The 16,896-nt window shown below is 49.4% G+C and overlaps 1 protein-coding gene across 2 annotated transcripts in view; it reads left to right on the forward strand.

Moving 5' to 3' along the window:
* The first annotated feature begins 511 nt into the window (after positions 1-511).
* BAK1 (BCL2 antagonist/killer 1) overlaps positions 512-16,896 on the forward strand; it is a 115,412-nt gene continuing 99,027 nt past the window's right edge. Inside the window, exon 1 of one of the 2 annotated variants that reach the window (XM_088455964.1) lies at positions 512-592. The gene's annotated coding sequence lies outside the window, so the exon portion shown is untranslated. Of the gene's footprint in view, positions 624-16,896 lie in introns of both variants that reach the window. The other variant, XM_088455965.1, reaches the window with a different exon arrangement.

Here is a 16,896-nt window from a genome sequence, read left to right on the forward strand (position 1 = left end):
GGCATGGCAAGCTTAGTGATCGCGCCAACAGGCACATTTCAGATGTTACTTGAAGCTGAAATATGTGCTCAGCTGTACGTTCTCCACAGCAGAACATTAGGGGCGTGGAGATGCAAGTTTTAGGTATGTGCAGCTCATAATACTGCCACCCCCTTGTGCATATGTGCAGTGCAATACAGTTTTCATGACACATAAATGCCCTTGAGTCCAACTCTAAATCAGACCTTTAATGTGCAGAGAGGAACCCATTCACAAGAATAAGGCCTAAAGCAAAAAAAGAATTCTGTCATTTCACACGTTGTTTTTCTGCTTGTCTGTTTTGGGGTTTTACTTCTTCACAGCTCATGTTTTTTTAGCAGCGCTGTTACTCATACAGTATTTCCTCTATACCCACTGCTGCTTTTCTTGTTAAAGACACTCCTCTTCCTATAGTGTCAGCTAAACAATGTGCTACGAGCCTCACTGAAGCTGAATTAGTTAACTCTCAGCCCAACCCTTTTGCCATCCTCCAGGAAGAAGTCAGAGCAAGGTTTCAGTAATCTGTTTTCTGTCTAAACTCAGACCATCGGTCAGTGAAGAAAGGATCCTCAGGGTGAGTGGATGTGCATGACATTGTAGTGTGGGTGAGTGTTGGTTCTTGGGATCGAAACCACTGCAAGATTTTAAGGACATACCCAGCATTCTACAGTCAGTTCCTTTCTTCTGCACAACTCTTATTAGCACAGAGAACGAAAGCTGCATTTGAATGAATTTCTCTCAGTCTCTGGATGTAAACTAAGGGCCTGATTCAGCTTGGATCGCAGTTGCTAATATGCACGCAATCAGTCGATTGTTGCATACTGCGCATGCACAAGCATCACAGTGCGTGCTGCGCAGACCTATTGCAGAGTGATTGACAGGAAGTGCCGTTTGTGGGTGGTAACGGGGAGGGTGGTCAGCAGAACGCAGACTTGCCAGTGCGTTGGAATACCATTACACGGGCAAGCATAAATGATCCACTGCGATGCCCAACGCAGCCTGAGGCCTGTTAGCGTGCGCTGAAGTTAGCAATTTCTGAGTAAGGTCAGAGCTTGTGCAAGTGTGCATGAGGCTGCGATGGTACTCTATTGTACCAATGGTTTTGCAGTCTTGCTAAACATTACAGATGTGTGTAAGATAAAGTAGGCGTCCTTATGTAGAGAAGCGGCGGCATAGCGATCGCAGTGGATTAGCATACTATCGCAGTTGAACTGCGTGCGTAAACGCTATTACATTCGCAGTTGCGTTCCGTAGTGAATCAGAACCTAAGTCTGGCTGTTAGACAGTAACTTCTTTCAGTCTAATGTTTATATATTTCTTTGTAGCAAATCTGCAGATGTGCTTATAGTACAATAGTTAGTTTTCAGGCATGTGAAATAACAGTATAAAATTAGATTGCATTATTAACGTTTGCTAGAAATGACAGATTGTGTTGTATGGTCAACTTTTCATTGCAAATGTAAATATTTTTCATAATATATAGCACTTTAAATGGACATTTATTAAACTATTTATGTGGAATTTTGCAATACAATTTAGTTTTTATAGGCTAATATATTTAAAAAAAATATTTCGAGGTCCTGAAGATAATGTTCAGATATTTGTTTTTTGGATAAACAGTTTTTTTGGATAAACAGTGTTCTACTGAATATTAAAATAGATGAAGGCACTTCAATAAAAATATATATAAAAAAAATAGATGAAGGCAAAATAATAAAGAATAATGTTCATCTTGTCTGGCTGTACTTGAAAATATTAAACTAAAGACCAGGGGGTAAATTTACTAAGAATCATGTTTGACTTCTAAAGGAAATCGCTGGACATTGCCGAACTCAAAATCACAAATATTTGCAGTGTATTTGACTGTCTAATTATATCCAATGGTAATACTCATCGTTTTATGCTGGGTGAAATTATAGTCTGACTGCCCCATTTTACAATAGATTCGTCTGACAAACAACAGTCATGAATCCGCTGACAGGGCCTGATCCAGCAAGGATCGCTATTCTGCTAATGCGCACACAACGCAGTTGTTAATATCAGTGGTGATATATGCATATGATTGCATTCGCAATGTGATCACAGCCTAACATAAGGACGATCACTTCCCCTTACTCACATCTGTAAACTTTGGCAACATAGCAAAATAATCAGTAACATCGGACTCATACGCAGTTAAGGCAGGTCAGTCCTCACTTAGGAATTGCTTACTTCAGTACACGCTATGAGTCCTCAGACTGCGTATGGTATCGCAGTGGCTAATTTATGCACGCCCCTGCAACACCATTGAAACGCACTGGCATGCCTGCATTCACCCAACCACCCCCCTGTCAACACCCACAAACGGCATTTCCTGTCAATTACTCTGTGATGGGTCTGCATCATCACTGCGATTGCAGTTCCGAACGCAGCGGCTGATTCACGCACTGCGACGCATACGAATGCGCAGTGCAAAACAATCAGCCAATTGCGAGCGTATGAGCAACTGCGATCTTTGCGGAATCAGGCCCACAGTCAGCAGCGGATTCAAAGCACTGCACAGATCAGTATGATATGTGCAGGCTTTGGAGTGTAAACTAGTAAATAGAGGGTTAATGTTAAAAAAAAATGGCGTTGGATCCCCCACCAAAAGCATAACCAGTCCCAGACCTCCGAGCCCATTCTGGTACTGAAATACTGTGGGAAAAACCGGCATGTGGTCCCCCCTAATTTTCCAGTAACCCACACCGGGCTAAGAAGGCGGGCGGCTTACTCTATAGCAGGGAGGCATAAAGCATGGAGTCCCCCTGCCATAATGTAAAACCAGCCACAAACCGGTTAGCCCAGGGCTGAAATCCTCAAAAAGTTGTGACCTCAAAAATAAAACGGAGCCTCCTTCTCGAGGATCAACCAGCCTCAGGCTCTTCCTCGCATCCCTAGTGTTGTTAGATGTGGGAGTAATTGTGTAAACTATAGAAAATAATGTCGTCCTTTACAGTGGGACTACAGGTCCCAGCAAGTGGGAAGCACTTATTGGTTAAGAGTCAAACGCTCTCAGCCAATTAGCGGACAATATCTATTGCAGCATCTGCTGATTGGCTAAAAGCGTTCAGCTCTTAGTGAATCAGCGCTTTCCCCTAGACTTATATGACAGTGACCCATGTGGGAACTGTCATTTCAGGAAGCGCTGTACCATCAGTGGCTGTTTGTGGGTTTGGGTCACAGTATTTTCTTGTTTTAAAAAGATCCGTGGCCTACTACATGGAGAAGGGGACTGAGCACATCCAAGGAGTAGGTAAGTATGAAGTGTGAGAGTGATTTTTTTTATATTTTAATAAAGGGTTAACACAGTCGGTGTGCACATCCTGTCATGTTTTTTATATTTTCTTTACAGTGGAACTACAGGTGCCAACAGGCCCTTAATGTCCAGGCTTGCAGGCACTTGGGGTTCTATAAGTGCTGGCATGCCGGGTGGCTTGCTGAGACCTGTAGTCCCACTGTAAAAAACAATATTATTTTCTATATTATAAATAATTACCCCCGCATCCAATGCCACCAGGGATGCAGGAAAGAGACATGGGCTTTCAGTCAGGGCTGGTTGATACTCGGGAGGACCTGATTTTTTTTTTTTGGGGGGGGGGGAGGGACTCAACTTTTTGAAGATTTACCAAGCCTGGGCTGACCAGTTTGGAGCTGGTTTTACATTATGGCAGGGGGGCACCATGCTATGTGTCTCACTACTATAATGTAAAACTGGTTGAAAACGGTATTGGTTACTGAAAATATGGGGAGACTCAACACGATTTTGCCCCAATTTTCCAGTAACAGACCAGGCTCAGAAGTCCTTAACCACTTGTCTAGGAATGGGTATGAAATACCGCCGGCCGCCTGGGGATAAGACAGTCGGGAAGCCAGCTGCCGGTATATAGGCAGTCGGCTTCCCAATTGCTTCCCCTTGTCTGGCATGGTCATATCAGATACAACCATGCCAGGCTGGGCTTTCCCTGACATGGTCGTATCTAATACGACCAGTCACAAATGCCCACTAGGCAGCTGTAGGGAAGCTAATCTTCCCGCAGCCACCTACATCAGAGGGACCTTCTGGTCCCTCTGCAAGCATGGCTGCCTCTCCAGCATGTCCCGATCACTGCTGGCCACAGTGATCGGGCACCGTCGGCAACCCCCCTCCCATAGAAGCAGCAGCTGCGGCTCATGTAGCCGCAGCTGCTGCTGTGACCCGATCACTGTGACCTGCAGTGATCGGGCAGCCGGCTCCACCTCCTTCAGTAAAAAGCAGCAGGGCTGCTCTGGTAGCCACCACTGCTGCTACGTATCCGGGACGCTAGCGGGCCATTATATGTATATATATATATATATATATGTATATAAGTATGTATATATGTACATGTATAAATATGTGTGTATATATATATTAGGGGTGTGCACCGGCCACTTTTCGTGTTTTGTGTTTTGGTTTTGGATCTGGATCTTTCTTCGTGTTTTGGATCTGGATTGGTTTTGCCAAAACCACCCTTCCGTGTTTTGGGTTCTGGGTTTTGTGTTTTGGATCTGTATTTTTTTGAAAAAAAGCATAAAAACAGCTAAAATCACAGAATTTGTAGGTTTTTCTGCTCCTATGCTATTATTAACCTCAATAACCTTAATTTCCACTCATTTCCAGTCTATTCTGAACACCTCACACCTCACAAAAGTGTTTTTATGTCCAAAAGGTTGCACCGAGGTAGCTGGATGACTATGCTAAGCGACACGAGTGGGCGGCACAAACACGTGACCCATCTAGGAGTGACACTGCAGTGGCAGACAGGATGGCAGTTAGAAAAACTAGGCCCCAAACTGTACATAATGCAAAGAAAAAAAGAGGTGCAAGATGGAATTGTCCTTGGGCCCTCCCACCCACCCTTATGTTGTATAAACAGGACATGCACACTTTAACAAATCAATCATTTCAGCGCCAGGGTCTGCCACACAACTGTGGCTGAAATGATTGGTTCGTTGGGGCCCCCACAAAACAAGCTGGCAATTAATGTGTCCCTGCACAAACTGGCTCTACGGAGGCAAGATGTCATCCTCATCCTCCTCATCCACCGATTCCTCACCCTCTTCAGTGTGTACATCCTCATCCTCACAAAGTATTAACTCGTCCCCACTTGAATCCACCACCACAGGTCCCTCTGTACGTTCTGGAGGCTGGTCTCCCTGGAAGAGCTGATAATTCATTTTGATGAACATCATCTTCTCCACATTCTGTGGAAGCAACCTCCTACGCCTTTCGCTGACAAGGTTCCCGGCTGCACTAAACACTCTTTCGGAGTACACACTGGAGGGGGGGCAACTCAGGTAAAATAGAGCCAGTTTGTACAGGGGCCTCCAAATTGCCTCTTTTTCCTGCCAGTACAGGTATGGACTGTCTGACATGCCTACTTGGATGCTGTCACCGATGTAATCCTCCACCATTCTGTCAATGGTGACAGTATCATATGCAGTGACAGTAGACATGTCAGAAATTGTTGCCAGGTCCTTCAGTCTGGACCAGATGTCCAAACTTGGTCCTGCCTGCCCTGCATCACCGCCAGCGGGTTGCTTAGGATACCTAAGTTTTTTCCTGGCAGCCCCAGTTGCGGGAGAAAATGAAGAAGGAGCCGTTGACGTGTCACGTTCCGCTTCAGCTGACAGTGTGTTCACCAGCAGGTCTTTGCACCTCTGCAGGCTTGTGTCGGCCGGAAAGAGAGACACCACATAGGCTTTAAACCTAGGATCGAGCACGGTGGCCAAAATGTAGTGGTCTGATTTCAACAGATTGACCACCCTGGAATCCTGGCAAAGCGAATGAAGGGCTTCATCCACAAGTCCCACATGCCGAGCGGAATCGCTCCGTCTTAGCTCCTCCTTCACTTTCTCCAGCTGCTTCTGCAAAAGCCTGATGAGGGGAATGACCTGACTCAAGCTGGCAGTGTCTGAACTGACTTCACGTGTGGCAAGTTCGAAGGGCTGAAGAACCTTGCACAACACGGAAATCATTCTCCACTGCGCTTGAGTCAGGTGCATACCCCCTCCTTTGCCTATGTCATAGGTGGATGTATAGGCTTGTATGGCCTTTTGCTGCTCCTCCATCCTCTGAAGCATATAGAGGGTTGAGTTCCACCGCGTCACAACCTCTTGCTTCAGGTGATGGCGGGGCAGGTTCAAGAGTGTTTGCTGGTGCTCCAGTCTTCGGCACGCAGTCGCTGAATGGCGAAAGTGGCCAGAAATTTTTCGGGCCACCCAAAGCGTCTCCTGCACGCCCCTGTCGCTTTTCAGAAAATTCTGCACCACCAAGTTTATTGTGTGAGCAAAACATGGGACGTGCTGGAATTTGCCCAGATGTAATGCCCGCACAATATTGGTGGCGTTGTCAGATATCACAAATCCCCAGGAGAGTCTAAGTGGGGTAAGCCACTGGGCGATGATTTCCCTCAGTTTCTCTAAGAGGTTGTCGGCGGTGTGCCTCTTACTGAAACCGGTGATACACAGCGTAGCCTGCCTTGTAACGAGCTGGCGTTTCTGAGATGCTGCTACTGGTGACGCTGCTGCTGTTGCTGCGTAAGGTGATACATCTACCCAGTGGGCTGTCACAGTCATATAGTCCTTAGTCTGCCCTGTTCCACTTGTCCACATGTCCGTGGTTAAGTGGACATTGTGTACAACGGCATTTTTCAGGACACTGAGGACACTTTTTCTGACGTTTCTGTACAGTCTCGGTATCGCCTGCCTAGTGAAGTGGAATCTAGACGGGATTTGGAACCGGGGACACACTACCTCCATCAATTGTCTAAATCCCACTGCACTAATGGCGGATACCGGACGCACGTCTAACACCAACATAGCAGTCAAGGCCTCAGTTATACGTTTTGCTTCAGGATGACTGCTGTCGTACTTCATCCTCCTCGCTAAGGACTGTTGGAGGGTCAATTGTTTAGTAAAAGTAGTGGTGTTCCTACTTCCTCTCTGGGATGATGAACGACTCCCAGCAGCAGCAGCAGCAGTAGGCGTAGCAATGCAGGATCCTCCGGAGGAATCCCGGATAGGAGAGTCAGTCATGCCAGTGATATGGCCTGCAGGACTACTTCCGATCCTGACTAAGGAGGAAATTGACGAGGAGGGAGTTGACGGTGTGGTTTGCAGGCGCTTGGATACAACAGGACAACGGGATTTAGGTGTCCCTGGACTGCTTACGGTCTGAGCCAAAGTTTCTGAACTTGACAGTAACTTTTTATGAACGCGCTGCAGGTGCCGTATAAGGGAGGATGTTCCTAGGTGGTTGACGTCCCTACCCCTACTTATTTCACCTTTACATATGGTACATATGGCAAGACAGTTGTTGTCCGGATTTGGATAGAAATATTGCCAGACCAAAGAGGTGGAATGTTTGGTCTTCTGCCCAGGCATGACCGTGATGGGCTTTTTCATCCCACGGACAACAACTGTCTCCCCCGGAGCCTGATTTAAACAAACCACATCACCATCAGAATCCTCCTCGCCAACTTCCTCCTCAGCGCCAGCTACACCAGTATCCTCATCCTGTTGTACTTCAACAGTGACATCTTCAATTTGCATATCAGCAAGTGGACTGTGGGTGCTCCTTTCAGCACTTGCAGGGGGCGTGCAAATGGTGGAAAGAGCCACCTCTTCCCGTCCAGTGCTGGGAAGGTCAGGCATCGCAACCACCACCACACTTGGACTCTCCTTGGGGATTTGTGATATCTTCTTAGAAAGCACAGTTCTTCGCTGTGCTTTTGCCAGCTTAACTCTTTTGATTTTTTTAGTGGGAGGAGTGCTTCCATCGTCATGTGAAGCTGAACCACTAGTCATGAACATACTAGGGATCGACCTTAGCCGTTCCTTGCCACTCCGTGTCGTAAATGGCATATTGGCAAGTTTACGTTTCTCTTCAGCTGATTTAAATGTCTTTTTCAAGGTCATTTTCCTGAACTTTGCCATTTGGGATTGTATGTGCCCTCTACTATGACATTGGGCATCGGCCTTGGCAGACGACGTTGATGGCATGTTATCGTCTATGTCATGACTAGTGGCAGCAGCTTCAGCACTAGGAGGAAGTGGTTCTTGATCTTTCTCTATTTTATTTTTATCGGAGAAAGTTTGGTCCTCCATTTATGTTATATCGATTTGATATATACGTGCGGCTAAACACAGAAAATAATTTTTTTTTTGGTTTGGACTGGAGTGTACTTTGTGGGTTACAGCACCCTTTAACGGTCAAGCCAGCCGGCCCTTTACTTATGACACAGGCGCACTCTTGGCACTACTTTGTTGATGCACGTGCGGCTACTGCGCACACAATTCACAAACACAGAAAATAATTTTTTTTTGGTTTGGACTGGAGTGTACTTTGGGGGTTACAGCACCCTTTAACGGTCAAGCCAGCCGGCCCTTTACTTATGACACAGGCGCACGCTTGGCACTACTTTGTTGATGCACGTGCGGCTACTGCGCACACAATTCACAAACACAGAAAATAATTTTTTTTTGGTTTGGACTGGAGTGTACTTTCGGGGGTTACAGCACCCTTTAACGGTCAAGCCAGCCGGCCCTTTACTTATGACACAGGCGCACGCTTGGCACTACTTTGTTGATGCACGTGCGGCTACTGCGCACACAATTCACAAACACAGAAAATAATTTTTTTTTGGTTTGGACTGGAGTGTACTTTCGGGGGTTACAGCACCCTTTAACGGTCAAGCCAGCCGGCCCTTTACTTATGACACAGGCGCACGCTTGGCACTACTTTGTTGATGCACGTGCGGCTACTGCGCACACAATTCACAAACACAGAAAATAATTTTTTTTTAGGTTTGGACTGGAGTGTACTTTCGGGGGTTACAGCACCCTTAATGGTCAAGCCAGCCGGCCCTTTACTTATGACACAGGCGCACGCTTGGCACTACTTTGTTGATGCACGTGCGGCTACTGCGCACACAATTCACAAACACAGAAAATAATTTTTTTTTTGGTTTGGACTGGAGTGTACTTTCGGGGGTTACAGCACCCTTAACGGTCAAGCCAGCCGGCCCTTTACTTATGACACAGGCGCACGCTTGGCACTACTTTGTTGATGCACGTGCGGCTACTGCGCACACAATTCACAAACACAGAAAATAATTTTTTTTTGGTTTGGACTGGAGTGTACTTTCAGGGGTTACAGCACCCTTTAACGGTCAAGCCAGCCGGCCCTTTACTTATGACACAGGCGCACGCTTGGCACTACTTTGTTGATGCACATGCGGCTACTGCGCACACAATTCACAAACACAGAAAATAATTTTTTTTTGGTTTGGACTGGAGTGTACTTTCGGGGGTTACAGCACCCTTTAACGGTCAAGCCAGCCGGCCCTTTACTTATGACACAGGCGCACTCTTGGCACTACTTTGTTGATGCACGTGCGGCTACTGCGCACACAATTCACAAACACAGAAAATAATTTTTTTTTAGGTTTGGACTGGAGTGTACTTTCGGGGGTTACAGCACCCTTAACGGTCAAGCCAGCCGGCCCTTTACTTATGACACAGGCGCACGCTTGGCACTACTTTGTTGATGCACGTGCGGCTACTGCGCACACAATTCACAAACACAGAAAATAATTTTTTTTTGGTTTGGACTGGAGTGTACTTTCGGAGGTTACAGCACCCTTTAACGGTCAAGCCAGCCGGCCCTTTACTTATGACACAGGCGCACGCTTGGCACTACTTTGTTGATGCACGTGTGGCTACTGCGCACACAATTCACAAACACAGAAAATAATTTTTTTTTAGGTTTGGACTGGAGTGTACTTTCGGGGGTTACAGCACCCTTAACGGTCAAGCCAGCCAGCCCTTTACTTATGACACAGGCGCACGCTTGGCACTACTTTGTTGATGCACGTGCGGCTACTGCGCACACAATTCACAAACACAGAAAATAATTTTTTTTTTGGTTTGGACTGGAGTGTACTTTCGGGGGTTACAGCACCCTTAACGGTCAAGCCAGCCGGCCCTTTACTTATGACACAGGCGCACGCTTGGCACTACTTTGTTGATGCACGTGCGGCTACTGCGCACACAATTCACAAACACAGAAAATATATTATTTTTTTAGCACTTGGGGGGAGCACCCCTGATGGACAGAGCACCCCCTGGACAACACTACAGCACCCCTTTAGGACTGGGACACTGCACAGGACTTTGGAGTGGACACAGCCCCTATGGAGAACTGACTGCACAACACAGTCCAGCCAGCCCCTATGGACTTTGAAGTAGTGGACACAGCCCCTATTAACAACAGCAGCACAGCACAACACAGCCAGCCCCTATGGACTTTGAAGTAGTGGACAACAGCAGCACTACACTACACTACACTACACAGCACTAACTCCCACCCTCCCTCTTCACTGTCCACAGCCGAGTGAGAAAATGGCGCCGACGCGGGTACCTTATATAGGATCCAAAACCCGCGAGACTCGGAAGGCGGGATGATGACGTTTTGCCTCGATGTCAGATCCGAGTCAGGCGGGAAAAGTCGAGCCTGACTCGGATCGGACTCGGATCGGGGGGGCTCGGGGGGGTTCGGATTTCAGAAATCCGAACCCGCTCACCCCTAATATATATATATATATATATATACATATATATATATATATATATGAAATTATATAGATATGTGTATGTATGTATATATATATATGTGTATATATGTATATGCATGTGTGTGTGTGTATATATATATATATGTGTGTGTGTATAATATGCGATATGGTAAGAACTTACCCTTGTTATCTCTATTTCTACGAAGTCCATAGGGTTCCACAGGATACCTTGGGGTATAGGTGTGACGTCAGTCGCAGGGCACCAAAGAGTTAAGCTTTCAGCCTCCCAGGATGCACTAGGTCCCCCTCCTATACCCCGCCCCCGGGCCAAGGCACCTCAGTTAGTTACCAAGCCATAGGCCGGAGGAGGAGAAGGAAGAGAGAGAACAAAGATCTGGACACATACAAGAATCACATTCTCACCAGAGGGAGACGGAAAACCAGTGATCAGAGCAAAGCCCATCTGCAGCACAGGTGCGACAGGGCGGGAGTCCTGTGGAACCCTATGGACTTCGTAGAAATAGAGATAACAAGGGTAAGTTCTTACCATATCTCATATTTTCTACTTCAGGGTCCATAGGGTATCCACAGGATACCTTGGGGATGTCCCAAAGCAGTATCCTTTAAGGGTGGGGACGCTCCTGTGCAGAAAGGAGAATCCGCCGCCCGAAGGAAGCATCCTGAGAGGCGAAGGTGTCAAACCTGTAATACCTCACGAAGGTATGGACAGAGGACCACGTAGCAGCCTTGCAGATCTGAACTGCCGAGGCACCATGTCGAGCTGCCCACGAAGGACCCACAGACCTAGTGGAATGAGCCTTCAGAGAAGGAGGGACCGGTAGGCCTTCATGAAGATAAGCTTCAGAAATAGCCATACGGACCCAGGCTGCCAAAGTTTGCTTTGAAGCAGGCCAACCCTTTTTACAGAAGCCATAGAGGACAACAAAGCGTCCGACTTCCTAAACAAAGAAGTGCGGTCAACATAAGTCCTTAAGGCCCGCACAACATCCAAAGAGGCCTCACCCATGGAAAGACCCGGTGAGTTAAAGGCCGGAACAACTATTTCCTCGTTAACATGAAACTGGGAAACAACTTTGGGAAGAAACTCGGGCCGAGTGCGGAGCACTGCCCTGTTCCCATGAAAAACCAAGAAAGGGGGTCTACAAGAAAGAGCCCCTAACTCAGAAACACGTCTCGCTGAAGCAACGGCCAGAAGGAAAACAGTCTTAGCTGTTAGCCATTTAATATCCACTGAGCCCAGTGGTTCAAACGGCGGTCCTTGGAGAGCCCTCAGGACCACAGCCAAATCCCAAGGCGCCACAGGTGGAACAAAGGGCGGCTGAATACGGAGAACACCTTGCATAAAGGTGCGCACATCCGGGATTGTAGCAATCCTACGGTGAAACCAGACAGATAGGGCCGAAACTTGTACCTTCAAAGAAGCAAGGCGAAGCCCATGATCTAGTCCCGCTTGCAGGAAGGCGAGAATCCGAGACAGACGAAACTCCCGCGGTGCATAACCTCTCGGTCGACACCACTGGAAGAACGTATGCCACACGCGATGGTATATCCTCGCGGAAGACGGTTTCCGAGCTCATAACATGGTACGCACCACAGAGCTGGAAAACCCCCAGGACCTCAGCATGGCCGTCTCAACAGCCACGCCGCCAAAGACAGCCGAGTCAGGTCCGGGTGAAGACAAGGACCCTGAGACAGAAGGTCCGGTCGTAGCGGCAACCGCAGAGGACTGTCCACGGACAGACCCTGAAGGTCTGAGAACCAGTGCCGTCTGGGCCACGCGGGAGCTATCAACAGGAGCGTCCCTCCTTCCTGTTTGAATTTCCGGATTACCCGTGGAAGAAGGGAGACCGGAGGGAACAGGTATGCGAACCTGAACGTCCACCGGACGGACAGAGCATCCACCAGAGACGCCCCTTCGTCTCTTGTGCGAGACCCGTACACCGGCAACTTGTTGTTGTGCCGGGACGCCATGAGGTCGATTTCTGGAAGACCCCACCTGTCCACCAGTAGTTGAAAAACGTCCGGGTGCAGGGACCATTCCCCTGGATGAACGTCCTGGCGACTTAGAAAGTCCGCCTCCCAATTTAGCACTCCCGGGATGAAGACCGCTGATATGGCCGGAAGATTGCGCTCCGCCCAAACCAGGATCCGAGAGACCTCTACGAGAACCGCCCGACTGCGAGTTCCTCCTTGCCTGTTTATGTAGGCCACGGTGGTAGCATTGTCCGACTGGACCTGCACCGGGTGACCCTGGAGAAACCGCTGTGCCTGCAGGAGAGCATTGAAGACCGCACAGAGTTCCAAGATATTTATTGGAAGCTCCGCTTCTGTCGGCGTCCACCTGCCCTGGAACAAGTGTGGACCCGAAACTGCTCCCCAGCCCCGAAGACTGGCGTCCGTTGTCAACAGGACCCAATTTGGAATCCAGAACGGACGTCCCTTGTTGAGGTGGGTCATCTTTAACCACCACGTAAGGGACAGGCGAACCTCCAGGGAGAGCACAATCGTCTGGAACTTCAGAGACTGAGGCAGCCCGTTCCACTTGGACAGGATCAGGTGCTGCAGAGGTCTGGAGTGAAACTGGGCGTATTCCACCATGTCGAACACCGACACCATGGAGCCCAGTAACCTCATCGCCGAGTGTAAGGACACCCGGCGGCTGTGCAGACAACTGCGCACCCTTGACTGTAAAGCAGAGATCTTGTCCTCCGTCACGAAGATCCTTTGCTGTCCCAAGTCCAATAAGGCTCCAAGATGCAGAATCCTCCGAGACGGGATTAGAATGGACTTCTGCCAGTTGATTAGCCAGCCGTGCCGTTGCAGCAGTGCAATGGTCAGGTCCAAGTGGTGTAACAGGAGCTCTGGAGATCCTGCCACCAATAACAGGTCGTCCAAATACGGCAACATGCGGACTCCTTGCAGCCGCAGAGAAGCCGCCATGACCGCCATAGTGTCCTGTATGTCCAATGACACCATGTAGTCCCCAGGTTCCAGCGCCAGAATGATGGACCGTAGGGTCTCCATCCGAAACTTCGGGACCCGCAAAGACTTGTTGAGTGCTTTGAGGTTGAGAATCGGATGATATGACCCATTGGGTTTCTGTACCAAAAATAGATTTGAATAGAAACCCTGGCCCCTCTGGGAGAATGGAACAGGCACTATAACTCCAGCCTGGAGCATAGTGTGCAATACCTTCCGCAGCTCCGTAGCCTTTGTCTGATGGTAGACCCGTGGTGAAGAATCGAGCCGGGGGTCTGTGCCGGAAGGAGAGGGCGTACCCGTGAGAGACCACCTCCAGAACCCAAGTGTCTGTCGTAGTGAACGACCAACACCGGGAGAACTGCAGCAGGCGGCCTCCCACCCTGGGATCCCCCAAGGGGAGACCCAGACCGTCAGGCCGCTGGCTTGTCATCTGGCTTGGGGGCCGGACGTCTGGTACTCCATGCCTGTTTCCGGGGCTTGACCGATTTCTTAGGGCCAGCCTGTCGAGGAAACGACTGTGGTTTGGGCCTGCCCTGGGCCCTAGATGACCGAAAGGACGATGGTCCAGAACCAGAAGGAGCAGCGGCCGACGGGAGACAAGCAGATTTGGCTGCCGCCAGCGTGGCCACAATCTTATCCAGATCCGGACCGAAGAGAACTTCTCCGGTAAACGGCAACGCTTCCAGACCTTTCTTGGATCTGCGTCCGCCTTCCAGGATCGCAGCCACAAGGTGCGACGAGCAGCTACCGCTGCTGAAGAAATTCTAGACACCAGAGTAATAATGTCTAGAGCCGCCTCGTTGATGTAGGTGGCCGAATCACGGAGATTGCCAATCAACTCCGCCTGTTCGGCCGGACAGTCGGATTCAAAAGAAGCCTCTAATGAATCCGCCCAGCGCTCCATCGCTCTGGCAACCCAGCAAATGGCCATAGCCGGCCGTGCTGCCCCCCCTGCAAGGGAATAAGCGGACTTCAGGCAGATTTCTACCTTGCGGTCCGTAGCATCCTTAAGGGAGGACATGGATGGCATCGGCAATGTGGCACTACAGACAAGACGGGTCACGTGAGAATCCACCTGTGGAGGGGATTCACACTTAGCAAAATAATTATCCGCGAACGGATAAGCCACCGCCAGGCGTCTCTGCGGCTGGTATCTTTTGCCAGGTTGTTTCCACGCCTCCTCTAAATGGTCCACCAACTGACCCGAAAGAGGAAAGACTGTGGCATCGCCCTTCACATCTTTGAAAAAGGCATACTTAGATTTAGCCGCTGGGGGAACTTCGTCCTCAATCACCAAGGCTGTGCGGACCGCCCGAATAAGTCCAGGAATATATACTTTGGACTTAGCATCAGCATCCTTAGTATGGAGAGGTTCCTGATCGTAAGGATCCAGAATCTCCCCATCATCAGACGTCCCTTCGTCATCCTCATAAGGAGCGGACAGAGACGCCACCGGCCTTTTATGAGGCCGCATCACAGACTCCCCTTGCAACACATCCGACAAGTGCTGTACAGAACTCGTCAGGGAGTTAACCCACGCTGGCTCCTGAGAACCCGGGAGCGGGGAAATAGGGAGACTGTGGGGTACCACCAATTGTCGTGGGAACCCCTGCATGGGTGACGACACCACAGACTGCTGGGACAAACCCATCGGAGTAAACGCGGGCTGCGGAGCTAACTGGCCCACTAAAGCTGTTAACGCCTGAGCGAAACAAGCCCAGGGCGGCTCCTGTACCAGTGCTGTAACCGTAATAGGCCGCGCCATGGACAAACACTGCCGGCAAAGGCCCTCCACGCTACCCTCCCCCTCCGCTAACGGTACTTTGCACGTGGTACACTGTAGCCGGAGGGGAAAATCACTTTCAGACATGATGGCACCACGTATGTGACCTCTCTCACCAATTAAGTATTAAATAGACGAGAGACCACCCTGCAGCACCGCACCGCAAGGGCTTTAGCAGAAAGAACAGGGACAGTAATAAAGCTGACAGTTTAGAGAAGAAAAGTTACAGGCAGCGCTAGCACAGTCACATACAATGCAGAGAAATAACAATTCCTGCACTAACAGCGCTGATCACTCAACTACACAGACACAGGGCCTGGTAGGACACAGCGCTGCATACACAGACCTGAGCCACAGCGGAGGAGAGGTATGCGGGGGGACCCAGACCACGATGCTTCCTTCCAGACTTCCAGCAGCGTTCACCATGCGTTGCAGAGAAGATGGCCGCCGAGGAGCAGAGAGAAGCTGGCCTGGGGGAGGAGCGCTGACACAGGACCAGTCAGCACAGTGCAGAGAGGGCTGTGTGCAGCGGGGGAGGCGCCGGCTGTGAGACAGGGAAGGCGCGCTCCCCTGGCATGCATTTAACCCCTGGGACGCCGCAGCGCTACCGCTCTGCTGCGGTCCGCTGTCCCAGGGGGTAGTGGAAGCGCAGGTTGGTCGCCTGGCTCCACGCTGCAGCCAGTCCCCAGGGAGCCCCCTGCCTGGGGACTTAGGACCATGTGATCAGCGGGGACCCACCGCGGGACCCCGCTGCTTACCTCTGTCCCCCTTGAATCCGGCCATGGTCCGGAGCATCTGGGGTCACCGCTAGCTGTGACCCCAGACGCCCACCAGCATCCCCGGATCAGTACCGGCGTTCTGGTACCGGCGGGGTGTAGGGAAGACAGCATGGACGTCAGGACTGACTGTCCATGCTGTTCATCCAGATGTGCAGCCACAGCTGCATGAAGAAAAAGCTTCAGGGGCTCTTCTAGCCCCCACTCCAACAGGTGCACCCGACTCCGGCCGGGCACCAAACTAAACTGAGGTGCCTTGGCCCGGGGGCGGGGTATAGGAGGGGGACCTAGTGCATCCTGGGAGGCTGAAAGCTTAACTCTTTGGTGCCCTGCGACTGACGTCACACCTATACCCCAAGGTATCCTGTGGATACCCTATGGACCCTGAAGTAGAAATATATATATATATATGTATGTGTGTATGTATATATATATATATATATATATGTGTGTGTGTAAACAGGAGCAGTTATATATATATATATCTGTATACATATATATGTATACATATATATATATATATCGATAGAGGCTCTATCGATATATATATATATATATGTATATATATATATATATATATATATATATATATATAGATAGAGCCTCTGATTAGGGATGGTTTGCAAACCATCGATGGTCTGACTTTAAACAAGTGGTTTGCCATTGCTGGTGGCCATCAATGTTGCACCATCAATGGCAA

The sequence above is a fragment of the Taudactylus pleione genome, unplaced genomic scaffold (assembly GCF_031769625.1).
Source record: "Taudactylus pleione unplaced genomic scaffold, aTauple2 ptg000682l, whole genome shotgun sequence".
In the NCBI taxonomy this organism is placed as follows: Eukaryota; Metazoa; Chordata; class Amphibia; order Anura; family Myobatrachidae; genus Taudactylus; species Taudactylus pleione.